Source organism: Grus americana, chromosome 3 (assembly GCF_028858705.1).
Source record: "Grus americana isolate bGruAme1 chromosome 3, bGruAme1.mat, whole genome shotgun sequence".
Lineage (NCBI taxonomy): Eukaryota > Metazoa > Chordata > Aves > Gruiformes > Gruidae > Grus > Grus americana.
The window spans coordinates 109,487,995-109,505,971 of NC_072854.1; the positions used below are offsets into that span (position 1 = coordinate 109,487,995).

The 17,977-nt window shown below is 42.3% G+C and overlaps 1 long non-coding RNA gene across 2 annotated transcripts; it reads right to left on the reverse strand.

Annotated features, from left to right (window-relative positions):
* Positions 1 to 282: 282 nt before the first annotated feature.
* LOC129204532 (uncharacterized) lies at positions 283 to 15,956 on the reverse strand. 2 transcript variants are annotated; one of them, XR_008576428.1, is made up of 9 exons: positions 15,322 to 15,956; positions 14,923 to 15,143; positions 11,907 to 11,956; positions 10,697 to 10,908; positions 4,265 to 4,510; positions 3,836 to 4,045; positions 2,966 to 3,077; positions 1,110 to 1,619; positions 283 to 1,013 (listed from the first exon to the last, which is right to left on the reverse strand). It is a non-coding gene; the product is annotated as an uncharacterized LOC129204532 (long non-coding RNA). The 2 variants fall into 2 exon arrangements; XR_008576427.1 differs by having other exon boundaries at positions 283 to 1,619.
* Positions 15,957 to 17,977: the final 2,021 nt, after the last annotated feature.

Consider the following 17,977-nt stretch of genomic DNA (forward strand, 5'->3'; position numbering starts at 1 on the left):
TGCTCAGAAATAAGAGATCAGGGAGGCTGACCATTTGTGAGAAGGTCGGTGATGCTTTTTTTGGTGGGTTTTGGTTTTGCCTTTTTTTTTTTTTTTTTTTTTTGCCAGCAGCACCTAAGTGCAATAAAATATCAGAGTGAGAAAGAATTGCTATAGCAACAAAGTATGTTCTCCTAATGGAGGCTGTGTGTAACAGCCAACCGCCACTAGAACTTTAAGGGGAAGAAATAAAATCCATCACAAAATCAGGAAAAGGAAAAGCATTAAAAATTAAGATTTTATTGTTCCATGATTTATGTTTACTTACTTCACATCTCCAGACGATCTAAAGTACTTTCAGTACTTCCCTGCTCCTATTTACTGCTTCACACAAAATTTTTCAGGAACTAGGAAAAACAGCTGTGTGAATGATCTATTAGTGGTAATGTAATGATACAGATTTGCATTCAACAGTAGTACTATCGCTACAAATATGACGAATTACGAGATTATAGCAGCACTGGGAGACCACAGGTAAGACAGGAGTTAAGACTGACATGATGCCAATTTTCAGCAAGAGGCTGTCCTTCCTGTCAAGAAGATTCACAATGAGAAAAAAAACAGAGAGTCAGGGGGAAACTGCCCCAGAGAGATGAAGTGATAAATTCAGGGTCACTCAGCAAGCCAGTGGCAACGTCAGGACCAGAATGCAGGTCCCCAGTGCCCCTCTCACTGTCCATTAGCTACCAAAGCTGTCCAGAAAGTCAATCGCAATGTTCTCATGCAGTACGATTGCCACGTACCTTAGGGTGGGCTACGTATGCAGGGAAGTTAGTTTGTCCAATTTCACTGTGATTGTTAAACCGTCCCAGATAACTACTGCAGCCCTGCTCCGTCACTGAGCCCTACCCAGCCTTCATCCTCACTGGGGCACTGAGACCATCTTTCCCTTCCCTGCTTTCTCCTCTGCAGGGAAAACGAGGACTGCAAAACAGGGAGAAGCTTTTGCCTTCTGTAATCCTCACATGGGATATCTGGAGAAAGAATAAAGAAAAGATAGGTTAAGAAATCTAACTCCAAGTCGCAACTAGTTTTTTCCTCTGCTTCTGACATGATGAAGCTTCAAACACCTTCAAAAATGTTTTACGCTGACAGAGATAGTCCTTGTCCTGCGTGGTAATGCTACCTCATGCTGGCTCTGCACAGGTCCTCAAATTATAGTCTAGGTTAGGAGAAATTCCTTCTTCTGCAGGTGAACATACTGAAACACTGCATTAAGGTCTGTGGCAAAGCAGGGGAAAGAAGCAGCAAGTTCTGAAAAGTCGAGTCCTGCTGCCCTGGTTGAGCCTTTGGGTAGTCAGGACAGGGACCAGCAGAAGTATGTACTGAAGCAGGAAAACCGAAAGGCTCTTTTAAAAGAATCTCTCCCCACAGAGAAAATATTTTCTAGCATATCTTTGCAATGAAGCTCGTTATATGTTGTCCTATTTATAACTCGCAAGTCTCCATAACAAGCAAGCTCCTCAGAGGTAGAAAAGAGTGTGATTTGAATAGAGCTGTATATCACAGTTCGATGTTCCCACTCTGGCTATGATTTATTACAAAAGCGTAGCAGCAGGGGTCAATCAGTGAGGGACATTCTGCAGAAAAAAAAAATCGAATAAGTTAGTTTCCTTATGTGTATGAAAGACATTTTTCTTTAAACTTCAAGAGAAAAGTGTTTTAGACTCACATCCTACTAGACTAAGCAGCAAGTCTTCCTCAATTTACAATACAGTTTCTGCTAATCTGGTCCTCCTCTAACATTCTTAAACAAGGCCTTGTATAAAATAAAGCAAAAGTGAGACAAAGAAAATATGACTGACTAACCCACAACCAGGAATACAAGTTATTTCAAAATTATAGAATGAAACAGCTGAGATATTTACCATCTGTGAAACAAACAAAAAACAACACTGGAGTTTCCCATAGACAGCAGAGGTCAACTTAGGTTAAAGTCATGCCAATGAGAATCAGCCCAAGCAGACCAGACAGCAGCTCCTTGGGTGGGAAAGGGCAGAGAGAAGGCAGATGTGCACTTTTCCCATGACTGCTCTCCTAAACCTAAGGCACAAACTGCTGCATAATTTTTTGTGATGGATTGAGAGGAAACATGCAACCTTCTCATTTGGAAGTCTGAGAGCCAACTGAAACCCAGCAGGTAAACCTGTCTTCACATACACTGTAGTCAGTTTTACAGGCTGCAGCAAAATAGTGACATACCCAAATGATACTGGGGCCTAATTTCTTCACCAACATAAATACATAAACAGGGGAGAGCACAAGGTTCAGAAAATCAAGGGCTGCCATCTCTCACTCACAACGCTGCCTAGTGATCAGTCATGCTCTGTTCTCATCTCTCTCTGGTCCCATGAAACTTTTATTGCTTTCTCATCTGTGGCCCCACTATTATCACCTCCTGCTTCTCTGGGTAGTCATCTTAAAAAGATAATTATGCTGCAGGGTTGTTTCAAAGAGTTTTTCTAAATGCTGATTCTCTGGGGGGGATTCGAGGGCCCTGACCGGACACAGGGCTTTGCCAGAGCCCTGCTGCAGGCACTGATGGGACTTGTGATGCTCTCCCAGTTTCTTGCTGGTTCCCAGCATCATCACTGTTTTGGGCATCATGGTGAAACACCTACCCCTACTTAATGTAGAGGGTCAATCATGGCTAGTGAGCTCTAGTTCAGGGGCCAAACAAATAAACTGTAGGCAGTCCAGTCCAACAACAACTTTTTGGGTTCAAGCTACCACACAACAAAAGGAATTGTGAAAGTCTCTCGCTCGTGTTCATTTATCCTAAACTGATGAAACTAGCTTTGTTAAGAAACTGATCATGTGCTGTGTTTCCACTTGAAGGCTTAGCAAATTCCTACTCAGCTGGGAACTGTTTTCCCAATCCCAGAAGACCCAGCTTGCATAAATGGTTATAAATGAGATTACTTACATTCTGAGTAGAGGAAAAGGGGCTTGGAGAGGTGAGGAAGTGACTCTACATGCTTTCCACCAGCTTTTCCCAGTTGCATTGCCTACCAAGTTTCCCCTGGTGCCACCAGGACCTGGGGAAGAGAGCAAGGGCCCTAATAGTATTCAATAGCTTTCGTTACAGATTCCTCATTCCCAGAAGCAGTTGACTAACCTTTGCCTCATTTTTCAGTGGCATATAGGTTACCTACATCACACTCTAGCATAGTCCTTTCCCAAATATTCATGGTTTTGATATATTGCTTATTCCTTCAGTACACAGCTGGCTGAGCATAGGTTAATACATCAGCTCTCCCATTTAAGAACTTCCCTCACTGGGGAACATACTGATGGAAAGGTCCAGCTCTTTCAAAGAGACACTATTCAGGTGGTCTAACGGTGTAGGGACTTGCTGGGAAGAGGTTTTGTTGTCCTAGTATGACAAAACATTAAACAAACTACAGGGACTCTTCATGCTGTTACTGGCAGAATTCCATCACAGACAAATGGAGTTACACCATTCTTTAGTGTTTTCCCTACCTGCTCTACAAATCTACTACCATGGCTAAGGGTCAGTCAAGTTTTGGTATCTTAATTTCCTACTCAAAACAACCCCTGTTTTAATTGAAGAGTTATTATACACTGTGTTTGCTTTAACATGAAGGCATATGAGAAAAATATAAACTAAAGACTGGTTCCTCAAACAGAAGAGTTATAAAACAAAGCCATAAAAAATGTCTCTTCCATTTACTTTGTTTGCAGATGATCTCATTTGTATTGTGGGCACAGATTTACCCTGTTCAGATCAAATTTCTATGAATAGAAAAAAAATGTAACTGTGATAAACACTCACAATTATAGCACTTGATTTTCTCTTCCATAATTTAGCACAGCTTCAGCTGGTAAACTATCTCTTCTCAGGAGAGGAAATTGTAAACTCTGAATTTTTGCACAACAGTTTGCAGGGTATATGGTGCGCTCCTCTGATTCGTTCACATTGACCGATGGTGCCCGAAGCAGACAGTGCCAGTCATATGGTGATATGCCATGCTGTCATGCTGGGCTGTAATGTAAATTACAGGTCATTAGAGAACAGATTGTGAATCTTTTCTTACTGGTGAGCAGGTTACCTGAAGTCTGTTACTGTTTTCCCCCCTTATTTATTCAGTAAATAAATAACAGATTGTACAAAGATGTAAAAAAAACCCCCCAAACAACAAGTGCAGCAAACACTTAAAGATGCCCAGATATTATAAGTGGGACAAATACACAAAAGAACTACCCTTTGCCTCCTTGATATTTCATGTAGCTTAATGTTTCCAGGTGAGAGACAGTGGTAGAAGAGAAAACCTGCAGATACCCCTCTGACAGCTTTCTCCTTCTCACAGGACCTCAGCAAACTGCTTTGTTGAGAACACGAGTAGGTGGTCACTGCATCAACCCTGTCACAAGGTGCCCAGCGCAGGCTCAGCTCCTGGTGGTGTCTAAGGGATGTTATATGGGTAGGCAGGGAACCATTCTGCTTCTCCTGCAGGAGAAAGAGAAAACACAGGAGTGAAATTAAGAGAAAGAAGTGGGAAGAAGCAGATCAGTGGAGTCAGGAGTGTCTGCTTGGAGGGTAGAAAGGCCAGGACTGTGCTAGCAGGGAGAAGTCCTCGAAAGGCAGAGGAAAAGAATCATCCTAGCGGTAGAGAGATAGGTTGGGTAGAAGAGAGCTGGAAGGAATGAAAATTGAAAACGAGTGAGCAATGGTCACAACAGCAGAAAGCAGAAGCCATTTGCAGTGAGCAAGCCACGTGAATATCAGCAGTCTAAAAAAAGCTTTAACAGTTCTACCAGTCCTACTTATTAATGAGATTCTAGAGTGTCATTTTCTAGCATTTCTCTAAAAACAATGAGAACACCTAGGGAATGAAATCTAAGGTTTTCCTTTTAGGTTTTTTTTTCTTTTTTTAATCTACATGATACAGTACATAAAACTCCATAAAGATGAGGTGTAGCTTTGTGAGGGTTGTATTATAATGGAATAAATGTACACCCTATAAAATGTGGAACAACATCATAACAATTCTCATTTTCAGGATGAGCCGTACACTAGGATTCTGGCCCTTGTCATTTTGTTGTGGAGCAAAGCCTGCACATTTTAATTAAAATGCTGAAGCCAAATTTAGAATCCTGTCTGGGGCCACAATCCTATGAAAATTGTCTGTGGTCACTCAATACACTGTAGAATTCAATAATTTTTCCTTTCTATGTGAAATTTGAATAAGTGAATTGAAATAATTTGCATTTTTCATAATGATCAGGGAGTTGAAATAATGAAAGGCGATCATGAATATTTTAATTGAAGAATAAAATTGCATTAAAATAGTCTTCAGATTTCTTTTATGCTTTGTTAAAAGATACCAATACTATAACAGTATTGTAATTTTTAGAAATGTGTTTTAGATTCACATATTTGCTATTCATAAAATTCATTGATGCCTTTTTTCAAAGGTGCTTTATAAAGGATTTAGAAACCTCTTTAATCTTTGAAAATAACATTGTAGTTTGTGATTAAATATCTCCACAACATAACTATAAAGATACGCATCTGCATCATAAAATCAAAATCAGAATATAGCACAAGAAGATCAGTGCAAAGGTTCTTCTTCAACTGACAATTTCCATTGTAACTAATGCTTTATGCAATATCCTTCAGATGACCAGATCACCTAATCCTGTTAAGTTTCTTATAGAATCACAGAGTCCTTAGGAGTGGCACACTTCACAGCAGCCAGAAGTGATGCTGGAATCTACCTTGCACCAAAATTTTGCCATTTAAGTTTCAATCCAAGGGTGCCTGTGCTTCTTTCATCAAAAGCCTTGCAATTGCAAGGTCACAAAAATAACTTGCAACTCAGAATAAGATGGATTTGCCTTAGTGAAAGCGGTGAATATCAGGTCAAAATTATACCTTTATAATGTTTGTTTCTGTTACCTGTTTTAATATTCAAGGTGTATAAGTCTAAAATAAGGATCAGTAGACTTTAACATTTTATCCAGAATATTATTCAAAAAAGTAATACTTGTAAATGCATACCCCTTCAAAGGAATGCCATTATGCTTCCACAGCCTAATGTCCTGCAATGACTGCAGGAAATTCAAAGAGTTCCTGTGTTTATTCAAAGTCTTTTGCTTTTAGCATTGCGTAACACTATATAATCAGTTGTAATACTTTAAAATCAAAACAAAACTAACACTCAAAAAATGGAAGGATAGGGGGGTTGGCTTCATTCTTGAAATGTATATTTTTTCCAATGCTATACTAAGGAATCTTCTATTTTTTATCATTAATTATTGTAGTCTAATTAGATCTTGATGTTTCTGCTCCCTAGTTATCTGAGAACATCCAAAGACACACTCCTTTTTGACCACGAGATACAGAGAACAAACCAGGAAGTCTTGTCAGAAGAAAAGTTTCCATAGTTCTTGCTGATGACAAATGTATATCATCTAGGAGCCATGTACATGAATGTACATTCTCTACAGTATTTCTCCGACTGCCAGAGGTCCAGGCCTAATGAGTGCACAACCCTTTAAATCATAGAATCACAGAATGGTTTGGGTTGGAAGGGACCTCAAAGACCATCTAGATCCAGCTCCCCTGGCCATGAGCAGGGACATCCTCCACTAGACCACGTTGCCCAAAGCCCCATCCAACCTGGCCTTGAACACTTCCAGGGATGGGGCATCCACAGCTTCTCTGGGCAACCTGTTCCAGTGCCTCACCACCCTCACAGTAAAGAATTTCTTTCTAACACCTAATCTAAATTGACCCTCCTTCAGCTTAAACCCATTACCCCTTGTCCTGTCACTACACTCCCTGACAAACAGTCCCTCTCCAGATTTCTTGTAGGCCCCTTTTAGGTACTGGAAGGTGCTACAAGGTCTCCCCAGAGCCTTCTCTTCTGCAGGCTGAACAACCCCAACTCTCTCAGCCTGTCCTCATAGGAGAGATGCTCCAGCCCTCTGATCAGCTTCATGGCCTCCTCTGGACTCATTCCAACAACTCCATGTCTCTCCTGTACTGGGGACCCCGGAGCTGGACACAGTACTCCAGGTGGGGTCTCACAAGAGCAGAGTAGAGGGGAAGAATCACCTCCCTTGACCTGCTGGTCACTCTGTTTTTGATGCAGCCCAGGACACGGTTGGCTTTCTGGGCTGCAAGCGCACATTGGCAGCTCATGTTGAGCCTTTCATCGATCAACACTCGTAGGTCCTTCTCCTCAGGGCTGCCCTCAATCCATTCTCCACCCAGCCTGTAATTGTGCTTGGGATTGCCCTGACCCATGTGCAGGACCTTGCACTTGGCCTTGTTGAACTTCATGTGGTTTGCATGGGCCCACCTCTCAAGCTTGTCAAGGTCCCTCTGGATGGCATCCCTTCCCTCCAGCGTGTCGACCTCACCACACAGCTTGGTGTCGTCGGCAAACTTGCTGAGGGTGCACTCGATCCCACTGTCCATGTCGCCGACAAAGATGTTTGTGTTGGGTTTGCGTGGCAAGGTTTTGGTAGCGGGGGGGCTACAGGGGTGGCTTCTGTGAGAAGCTGCTAGAAGCTCCCCCTGTGTCTGATAGAGCCAATGCCAGCCGGCTCCAAGACGGACCCGCCGCTGGCCAAGGCCAAGCCAATCAGCGCCTCTGTGATAACATATTTAAGAAGAAGAAAAACACTTAGAGAGAGAGCTTTTGCAGCCGGAGAGAGGAGTGAGAAGATGTAAGAAACTCTGCAGACACCAAGGTCAGTGCAGAAGGAGGGGGAGGAGGAGCTCCAGGCGCCGGAGCAGAGATCCCCCTGCAGCCCGTGGTGAAGGCCATGGTGAAGCAGGCTGTCCCCCTGCAGCCCATGGAGGAAGGATGGGGGGGTGTAGAGATTCCACCTGCAGCCCGTGGAGGACCCCACGCCGGAGCAGGTGGAGGCACCTGAAGGAGGCTGTGGCCTGTGGGAAGCCCACGTTGGAGCAAGTTCCTGGCCGGACCGGTGGACCCGTGCAGAGGGGAGCCCACGCCAGGGCAGGTTTGCTGGCAGGACTTGTGACCCCGTGGGGGACCCCACGCTGGAGCAGTTTGCTCCTGAAGGTCTGCACCCCGTGAGAGGGACTCCATGCTGGGGCAGGGGAACAATGAGAGGAGTCCTCCCCCTGAGGATGAAGAAGCGGCAGAAACACCGTGAGGTGAACTGACCATAACCCCCACTCCCCGTCCCCCTGTGCCGCTGAGGGGGGGAAGGTTGAAGCCGGGAGTGAAGTTGAGCCCGGGAAGATGGGAGGGGTGGGGGGAAGTGTTTTAAGAGTTGATTTTATTTCTCATTCCTCTACTCTGTTTTGCCTAGTAATAAATTAGATGAATTCCCTCTCTAAGTTCGGTCTGTTTTGCTCGTGACGATAATTAGTGAGTGATCTCTCCCTGTCCTTATCTCAACCTACAAGCATTTCGTTATGCCTTTTCTCCCCTGTTTAGTGAATGAGGGGAGTGAGAGAGCGGCTCTGGTGGGCACCTGGCCTCCAGCCAGGGTCAACCCACCACAATGTTGAACAGTGCCGGTCCCAATACCGACCCCTGAGGAACGCCACTCGTCACTGTTCTCCACCTGGACATTGAGCCATTGACCACAACTCTTTGAGTGCGACCATCCAGCCAATTCCTCATCCACCGAGTGGTCCATCCATCAAATCCATGTCTCTCCAATTTAGAGACAAGGATGTCATGTGGGACAGTGTCAAATGCCTTGCACAAGTCCAGATAGATGACATCTGTCACTCTTCCCTTATCCACCAACGCTGTAACCCCATCATAGAAGGCCACCAAATTTGTCAGGCACGATTTGCCCTTAGTGAAGCCATGTTGGCTGTCACCAATCACCTCCTTGGTTTCCACGTGCCAGAGCATTGTTTCCAGGAGGATCTGCTCCATGATCTTGCTGGGCACAGAGGCGCGACTGACTAGTCTGTAGTTCCCCAGGACTTTCTTTTTTCCCCTTTTTAAAAATGGTGGCTATGCTTCCCCTTTTCCAGTCAGTGGGAACTTCACTGGACTGCCATGGGAGTGAAGTTGAGCCCAGGAAAAAGGGAGGGGTGGGGGGAAGGTGGTTTAAGATTTGGTTTTATTCCTCATTACTCAACTCTGATTTGATTGGTAATAAATTAAATCAATTTTTCCCCAAGTCAAGTCTGTTTTGCCTATGACAGTAATTGGTGAGTTATCTCTCCCTGTCCTTATCTCGACCCATGACCCTTTTGTTATGTTTTCTCTCCCCTGTCCAGCTGAGGGGGGCAGGGATAGAGCGGCTTTGGTGGGCCCCTGGCCTCTGGCCAGTGTCAACCCACAACAGCCTAATATCTGATGCTAAGTGGCAATGATTTAATTTAATTTTTTCACTTGATCACACAGTACTGATCAAAGAGCCTGGTGTACAGTGTCCCTAGAAGCAGGCCACTTGTAAGCAAGAAGTATAATTATATATGTCAAAGGGGCACACTGGCTTTCTTTGGAAATGAAGAGGAGCTTTTTATCTGAAAGGAAAAACAGGCAACACAAAAGGGATTTTTGACAATCAGCCTTCACCTTCCCACAAAGACCAGAAAAGCTTCTCCCAAAACAATAATCATATCTAAACTCCTAGCAGTCCAAAAAGGCACTTCTCCTTATCACCTTTAGTGGGGTCCCACTTTGCCCTGTCTCTCACCTCAATAAAGAAAACAACTCAGCTTTTAATCAGTTTGCAAACATGAGGATTCATTTGAGAAGCAGGTGCTTGTGCTCATCTCTATTTGTACCTGCTGCCCCATTCCCTTGTCTCAATTCCCCTGCCCTTGCTCAGCATCCTCCACCATGCAACCTTATCTTCACAAAACAGACGAACAGCTCCCTCCAGATGCCGTGCCAATGCCACTGCTGCGGCAATAAACTGGCAAGTGGGGAAGGAATAAAGGTACAGTTACTGAAGGAAGTAAATGCTTCTTCCAGAGACTGAACAAATCACCTTCACCACCCTAAGGTCAGAAAATATCAAGTTGTTTCTGAACTTCCCTCCATCTGGAAGTGCAATTATGCTAGTTAATCTTAAAATGCCTTTGGCAGCTGTCATCTCATTTTTTGTATTATCCTTAAAACTTTTCTAATGGTAAGTACACATGTGGTGAGAAATAATAGCCCTTTGTGTAACAAGCGATACACACACTTTGTCCAATTCATTTTTACAGTGTTTCTCTCTCTTTCTGGGGTTATTATCACAGAAGAGATTGAAAGCTGAGCCATCATACCACAGCTTAAATGTAGCAGCGAAATGTTCCTTCTTTTTCTCTCCCTCCCCCCTCCCTCCCCCTTATTTTTTTTCAACCAGAGGTGTGCAGGCTGCTAATGGTGACCAAAACATATTATGGCTCAAGAAACCTAACCTAATCCCAGCACAGCATTTACTGCCCTGCTCTCAGGTCACAGCCTGTGTGGCCCTTTCAGGCTTCAGCCAGCCACCCGCACAGCAGTCATCCCCTGCCGTGGACTTCTGCTGGTGCCACGGGTTAATTAACACAGGGAAGGAGCCAGACCTGTATAAATAAGAAATAAGACAGTGTCCGCCATTCAGTTTTGATGCCAGCTAAGGGCTCTTTGACTAAGACAAGCAAGGAGCCCGCAGACCAAGACAGCTGGAAGCATTGGTAAGAGAAACTTACTTTGAGACAATGCAGTTCATGTGCTGACGTGTTTGTTCTCAATAATTTCTTCTTGGTTTTGCTGGGAACAGGCAGGGACAGACTATATCTATTGCAGGAGAGGGGCAGCCTTGAGATGTTTGTCCCAGCACCGATTTCTGACTTGCTGTGAGATCCCTACAGACCCCAGAGCTCTCGTGCTGCATTTTCCTGGAGGTGCCCAACCTGTGGTGCTATAGCAAAAGTAAAAAAAAAAAAAAAAAAAAAAAAATCCATTGAGAAACTGTTTTTAGTACCAACATTCGCCTGAGTGCTCAGGATGGGAAATGCTTGAGGCTAACTCTGAACACATGCTCAAACCCCTCCACCTCGTCTCATACAAAGATTGTGAAGAACACTGAATGCAAAATGTCTCAAAGATATCAACTCTAAATTTAGGGAGCACCTGATCATGCACAACGCTTTTCTCCTTTCGCCCTTTGTGTTTTTTTTTTTCTTTTAACTTCTTTTATAATACCTAATTGATGAAAAATACTAACAAAATCATGAGTGAACAACTGCCCCAGGTATGATCCTGGATTAACCCTCAGGATCTGTTGCCTTTGCTACAACCTGCCCTGGCACGGCAAAGGTTGGCTCCTACCTCCTTCTGCCTGAACGTCCTTCCTCCCTGGTAAAACACAACCTATTTCCAGAGAGAAATGTTATTTCAAATTCAGCAAGTGTAGCTCAAAGCAAAGGTCACCATTAGTTCTGGATGTGCTAATGCACTGTACTTATAATAGTTCTGTATCAACATTGTATTTCAGAAGATGAGGCCATTATATTTATTCTACCTAGGATTCTTAGCAGGCATTTAAAGTATGTTTTCATTAGTCTGTAGTAGCCATTATATATTTTAACAAAATGCTCAAAGGATTTAATCTTGGAGTTTTCAAAGTGTTTTTATTTTATGATTTTTACCTTTAGCATATATATATAACATTAAATTAACTTTATATTATATTGTTATAAATTTAAATTAAATATATACTTTTACACTAATGTATTTTTATATAATATATATTATGTATTAATTTAAAATTTTGAGTCCCACCAGTATTTTTGGTTTAGTGACTAAAAGAAATTAAAAATGTAAGTCCCAGCGTATGCTGTTGGAAGAAAAATTGAAGGTCAGATAATGTTGGGCAGCCAGAGCTACCAAATGATTGAAGAGTGGTAGGTAACTTACCTCCAGACTGTGGCATGTGACTACACACTGCTGCTTGAACGGAAATCTCACTGCAATGCACAAAGGAAAATAGCTACTCATCATATATTCAGGTTAGGGTAATGCAGGATATGTGTACATACTCACTTGCAGTTGACTGACAGTCACAATACACTATTTATCAGCTGGGAATTTTTGTAGTGATCTTAAAGCAGTGAATCCATTTATAAGGTATTCCTTTTACTGAACATGTTTTCATCAGAAAAGTAGATAACAGGAATAACTTGCAACAGAAATCAAGGTTAATATTTCAAAGCCCTTAAGACCCCGATTAGATTGTTGCTCTCTCTGTACATAATCTCCTACTAAACTAAATTGATGGTGCTTTGTCCACATAAAAATAGCACTGAGACTTTGTACCTGGAAAAATCAGGACTCCATGAGCTCCCTGATGTGCAAGCAAGGACAGAAAAAAAAAAAAAAAATCTTATTTAACTAACAAAAGAACGACATAGGGATGAAAAATGTGGATATTAAAGCAGACTAAAAATTGATTGGTGCCTAATTTTTACTCTAGTTGTAAATTTTCTGAGAGACTGCACTTGCTGGGCAGATGACTAATTATATGCTTCTCACTCTGGAGTCTTTAGGCCAAATGCTGCTCTCAGTTACCCAAATATAAATCTCAAGTAAATCTATTGATGTTACCGTAGAGTTATGCCAGCTTCAGTGAGAGCAGAATATGATGCCTTGTTTACAAAATTAAACTCTGAAAGGTACATCTGTGTGTGCATTTGGATTTGCCAATAAAATAATTTTATGGAGCTAAATTTATGCAAATACTTAGAATTTAAATCCAAAGGAGACCATATAGTCTTGTATTCATTAAAGATTATGCACCATTTTACAAGAAGGTACTCAAAAATACAATATGCAATACAATTAAAAGGAATAAATTCACAGAGGTTTCATATTTCATAAAGTCTTTGTGCCCTGTGTGCATTTAACTGACTGCTCCCCTAGGAGAAAAGAATATATATGTCCCAGTCATCGTATCTGACTACCCTACAAACATCAATAAATTTCTCCTCACAACAGCCGAGGGAAGAAGAGAGACAGCATTACCGCTATATCACTAATCAAGCACGGAGTCAGGAGAAATCATGAGACTGGCCAAAGGCCAGACTGGGAGTGTGAGATACAGACAGGGAGGGAAACGCGGGTCTCCTGCACCAGCCCTTCAGCGGCACATGAGCCCTTCTTAGGAGCTGTAACATCATGCAAGGACGGGGGGATCGGGAAAAGATGTCTACGCTAACTCTCATGTCAACACACACAAAAAATTAAGTCAGAGTAGCTGCTGTCTTAAGCGTGTAGGCATTCATTTACATCGTTAGGTACACCAGTAGCTGAGTGCATGCGGCCTCTTGTAGTTTGTTTCAAGTCACTGAAGGCAGAGCAATTTATAAAGGACCGCAGCTTCTTTCCCCTGCATGGAAAAATTCAGCACTGCAGGTGAGGTGTTTGGGGACTGCATTCCAGAAAATAAAAATCACATCAGTCTTCTGATATGAGGATCACCTGCAGGCTTTCACACAATTTTTATGCTTAAACCAATCCTGTTTAAAAGAAACCTTAAGGGACAGCTGGAGATGAAGGAAGTAATTTTTAAACTAGGCATTTGGAAAACGCAGTGAAGGAAGAAACACAATTCATTTTTTCTCAAAGAAACAAGACATTGATTCCACAATGAATATATCTATAAATTATCATTTATTATCTTTAAAAAATAATACATATTTCTAGCCTGTCTTGGCAACCCTGTAGTATTTTCCTGCAGGTTGTAGAATCACATTCTTGCCAATGGCAGGAGCTAGACAGTTGTCAAGAAGCCAGCTTTGCCATCATGTTGTTGGGATAGTGAAGATAACATGAATTATATGTATTTGGTGGTGCCGGCAACCCTCATGCTACTTAGCTCTGAAGAATCTCTTCTTGGATTAAATTAAACAATAGCAGTCTAAAGAGCCTGCTGGACTCTAACGTGGGAGATGAGTCTACTGACTCACGCTCAACTCTTACAGCTTCAATGATGCTGGCTGGTGCAAGGACACAGTTGCCAAAATCTTTTCAAATCAGACAGTAGAGAGCCACTACTACATGAACTAGAGCAAACCCAAATGAAGCACTACTAGCCAAATTGATTTTGATAGGGCAGCGAATACATTAACAGTTTAGGCAGACTGCAGACAGCAGGCGAGCCTTAAATTCACCAGCAGCACGGTGCACAGATCAGCGACCCAGAGCGCGGCTCGGAGGGACAGCCAACATCGTGCACAAAGCACCTTCCACTGCACTTTGGAATGTACAACCATGCTTCCCTACCAGGTAAAAGTTGGTCTTATCATTTGAAAAGCTACCAATTTATCATCCCTCCTTCAAAAACATTGAGACAGCCTAAAAAAATACAGACTTGAATGTAGCTGCTGGTGGTGCAGTCAATCACTATTGTCCTTACACTTGGCTCCCAACTAGCTTTGGAGTTTGACATCTGTGCACCTGAGGGATGTGTGAGCTGATACCATATACTTTTTGAGGTGGTTCCAGTGCCTCCTGGGTTTAATAACCAAAACATTTTCAAGCTGCACTGTCCACAGAGCCCATCAATGTAGACCATATAAGTAACTCTTGAATTTTATGCACCAAACACCCCTATGACTGTCTGCTACATTGCCCAGTATTTTTTGTTCATTTGGAATATGAGCTTTCAAACTGAGATGCATAACGTGATCTGAGTTTTTCTGAATAATAGTCAGACTGGAAGCTGCTCTTTATACATTAAATAACAAATACAATCCTTCCACACCTTCTTGCAGTGTTCCCCCAATTCCCACCCAGCATCTTTCCTCACAATATCATTCTGCACTCAATAGAGCCAAGTGGGACATGCGTAAGGAAAGCCAGTATTTTCTCTTTTCCTGAGAAAAGATGAACCCATGAGCTATGGATATAAAGAAAAGAATGAAGAGATGCCTACCTAAACTGGAAGACATATAGAAGATACAGTTTCACAGTTCACAGTTGCGCGCAGTGCAGTGGTTCCCTGATCTCTCAATTTCTACAATGCAAATCATCCCCCCTATGTATCAGTGCAATGCTAACACGAACAACAAGCAGTGCTTCTGTAATGGTAGGCTGTCACCATTCCAGCAAAATTCTTCAGTGAGACTTTTTAGATCAGGATTGGAAATGTAACATCTGTAAGAACAAAAAACCCCAAACCATGGAATTACAGTTCTCCTTCAAAAGGGAGTAAAACCCCTTTCTAATTGTGAATAAGACAGAATTTTTCATTTTCAAACTACTACGCAAGAAGTAATTATTTCATCTTTACAGAATGCTTTTGAAGAAAAATGATATATAAATAAGTTCTCACTCCTGTTTCTCAGATGAGGAATCCCAGAGTGTATTCAGGCAAAAGGAGGTTTTCAGGCTTCAGTTCAGTGCTTTTCCCTCAGCACAGTGCTGTCTTTACAGAGAATTGATCAGCTGAAAACAAATGGGATGCAATACTCTTGCTATTTATACAGTACAAAAGGTGAAAAGCCCTGATCCCCAGACTGTGAAACTTGCTTCATGCAGACACCCCATATCCGAAAATACTTTTGCCACATCACTGCACCATGAGACTACCAGACTTGTGTTTGTGCCAAGCAGTTTATACGGATATCAGGCTCCCAGGTGCTTCACGGTATTTTTATAGCTTACATCACCAAGCTATAGCATGGAAAGCTTGTTTCATTGAATTTCAGTGGCTGCACCTGCTCAGCCTCCCATGCTGTTGTGTTAGAAGTCAGCTAGATGGTGCTCATGGGGTGGCAGCCGATGTACAAAGTTAGCACTGGGATTTTGCTCTGGGCCTCTTCCCCCGCCTCCAGCGTCCCACACAATCTAAGCAAGTTGTCACAAATGAAAAACCAGGACCGGGAGGAAGGGGATGAAGGAGGTAGATGAAAGGAAACTGCATCTCAGATACTGTATGAGCACAGATCCTTACACAACCACTCTGGCTTTCAAAAGCTGGGATGCAAGAATGAAGCCGGGGCTGGTTTTGTTGTATACGAGCCAGCTCACTTGCTCCTACCTGGCAGCCTGAAAAGAGCACAGTACTGACAACTTAGGAAGGAACCATGTTATTGGAGAGACCTGACAATTTGGAAGTTGTTTTTCCTCTGACAAATAACAACGCTAGCTGTAAGCTTCATCGTGATCCGACGGAGTGTGTCTTTATGGATGTTTGAAGTTAGAATTAATTAGTAGCTTTTAGCGGTCTGTGAAGTTGCCTAGTTTTGTTGGATTAATTACATACTGCAGATAGTATCCACGTAAAGACACATTGTGCTAACTCCCAGTAAATACAAAAAAACTCAAAGTGCTCAGGGATGGTAGACAAAGATGGAGTTTGGTGTGGACATACTGCTTAGGATCCATTGAATGGTGGAATACTTATTAATTCTTAAATCTAAAGACCCCACTTGGTCCCTTGGGCTGAAAATATGTATGAAAATTTCATTTCAAAATGACAAGCCCATAATATGCGCAGGAATGGTTTTCTAAATAAAACCCTAGATCATTTTTTATTCATCTTATGTCTAAAATGCCCAGAGGCATAGCTCCATAAAAGTTTTAAACTTTAAACAAAAGCTCCTTTTGAGTTGCAGGAAAACAAAACATTCTGAAAGGAAAAGTTTATATTATTTATTGTGATGTTTACTTAGCAAGAGAGGCTGATGAGTTAAGTCTCAGTGGAAGTGCTGAATTACTTTAGGAATAGAAGCCAAATTAATTAAGGATCATTTCCTATCGATTTCACTGTACTACAGACCAGACTCAGAGTACCTGCTATACTCCTAGCATTATACAAGATATAAATAATAAATAATAATATACTTAGACCAGTTACTGCTGTCCTGATGACCTGTAATTCTCACTGAGGAAACACTTCTGAGGCTTTGATGTGAAGACAGTAGAAGCCACAATACCTCTTGAAAGAAAGAGAACAGGAAAAGCACAGAAGAGGCACTATGCACACTCCAGATCAAAGACAATAGCCAAATGAAGAGACAGGCTTTGCAAATGGACAAGAGTGGAAATAAATACATTTGTATTGGAAAAATCAATAGGAAAATACCCAATTTCATTCCTAAAGCTGGGAATTTTTTACTTTATAGAGTACATTCGGGATACACACTATGGCCAGACTTCAAGCCCAGATTCATGTATGTTACAGTTTCATTATGAGCAGAAACTGAGCCCTGGAAATTTCCCTACTTGACCACATTGATCAACATGTTGCATGGTCATGAAGCACCAGGGCATGGGTTTTTCACTCTAGGTGTTCTTATCCATCCCGGGGTCCAGCCACAGCCCATACTGCGGCGTTCAGCCCTTCGTGGCCCCACTGTCAACAGCCTCTCCGTATAAAGCAGCCAAGTAATCAGTTCTGTTGTCCGGGCTCTTATACGGTTGTAATGAGACTGGGGGTAAAGTTTTGCTTCAATTCACAGGAAAGCTGCACTAAAAGATTATTGCAGAAAGACAAATGGAAAATATAGCAACTATTACATACATTGCCAGAATACTCTAAGAAATCCAGAAAGTTCAGCATTCCTTTGGTACAACCATGTTTATTTATAAACAGTATACACAAAATTGTGTTGTCTGAGAGAAAATTACAGAAGCAAGTTGTCTGACTGCAATTTTCAGATCTGCTTCTACTGAGTCCAAAGCCTGGAGGTATGCTGCTTCTGCTTCCTCTCAAAGCTAAGCTCTCCCAGCCTTGTCTCAGTCTGCTGCCTCTCTCGACTTCCTGACCGCTTTCTGCCCCTGAAGCCCACACAGCAGTATCAAGTCTGTGACCTAGCTTTTGTGTTTTTACTAAGTCACTAAATAAGACCACTGGGCCATAAAGATTATATTTTTTTTGCTAAAGGTTGCCAGGCTAACTACTAATTACTGTCTTGTACAGCAGCTTGTCTTGCAGCTTTCACTGTCTATACTGCCTTACATTTTCTTTTCACTTAGTGGAAAGA